We start from the raw sequence: 1,437 nt of genomic DNA, 5'->3' as shown, positions 1-1,437 counted from the left end.
TCCAGCTAGCTCAGCTTGTCAACTAGACGCCCAGCTTGTTGCAAGAAGCTAAGCTAAGCCGAAACGCCTAGAAACGAGCTGATCGTCAGCTCGTTTTCAAGCCAGCTCGCGGGCTAGCTCCATTGATGATGTCATAATTACCAAAGTTGGTATCTCGTAGGACCGGGAGGTCCCGGGACAGCCGCGACTTCAATTACTTCGAGATGCTTGGCTGCCATGGTATGGCCTGGTAATTCCTGGATGGATGTGTTGACTCCTCACGAGTCATGCCTTGAGCACAGCGGTAATCCTCATAATATCAAAGGCAGCAGTCACCCTTGGCACAGAACAGCCTGGGAATGTGCGCTACAATGCTGCTGGCGAGCAAGATTATAGACTCTCGTGTATCCTGCTTTCTGTCTTAATGGCTTTAGCAGCTGTGTTCGAACCACATCACATATGCAGTCTTCAAGGTAATCCAACACAGTTACTGAACTGTTGAACAATGTGTCGCTCTATTTAGTCGAATAGATAAGCCTACAGGTTCACACTGGATTACTGGTGTTGACTATTTCTGACATGCGTACTCAGTGATTCCGTTGTGGCCTTCAGACATTTTTTGGCAGCTCACACCTCCTCAGGGAGATATGTTGAACTTATGCATACATGGTGTTATGTTCTGTGCATGTATACCATGTTGTTACTACACTAGGAATGATGATGCCCAGTTCGCTGTCGGCGCATGCAATGTCTTGCCATATCTGGAATGTGAGCTTGCAAGTCAAGCTGTGGCTGGGGCCTGGCCAGGGAGTTGGCGCCCAGCTAGCCGGATCTCGGCTTAGCTTGCTCCGGCTTGGTGATCCAGCGCGATCCAGCTCGTCAGCTTAGCTTAGCTTAGCTGGCTTGGCGGCAACACTAGAGTCAGCGTTGTTCACAATGCCGAGGAGTTGCCCCATAACGAATTGTCACGGACGTTGGACAGACGCCCCTTTTTGCCGCCCATTTCCCTCCCCTTGACGCCCACCTTCCATTTTCGGACCATTTCCTTTCTTAGCCCATCCCAGTTTGGACACTGCAGATACGTTCCCACACCCGCATGCTACGTTCCCGTGATCGCCATGCCTTTGCCTTTTCCTTCCCGCCCTTTGTTCTCCCTTTGTCATCTTCACTGCCTCGCTCTCGCGCCTTGTCTTTGGTTGCTAAGCAGCCCTTCTAGTATATAAGGACCCCTTAGGCACTCCCTAGTCCCCATCTCGACCTCTTGGTCATTGGGACTAGGTGAGTGACCATAGCGTTGTATCTCCCTCCGATTGCTAATGTATAACTTGGTCATTGGGACTAGTCTGTCGCTGCCTGCGTGAAGACTAGCTTTCGTAGGTCTCGTGCCTTCGTGCCGACCTCCGCTCTGCCCTCGTCGAGTTTTCTGTCACGTTTATCCCTCTCCCTCTCTCTTTCCCC

Source organism: Dichomitus squalens, assembly GCF_000275845.1.
Source record: "Dichomitus squalens LYAD-421 SS1 unplaced genomic scaffold DICSQscaffold_7, whole genome shotgun sequence".
Classification (NCBI taxonomy): domain Eukaryota; kingdom Fungi; phylum Basidiomycota; class Agaricomycetes; order Polyporales; family Polyporaceae; genus Dichomitus; species Dichomitus squalens.
The sequence above is the reverse complement of the archived record's forward strand: the minus strand, read 5'-3'. Positions refer to the sequence as shown.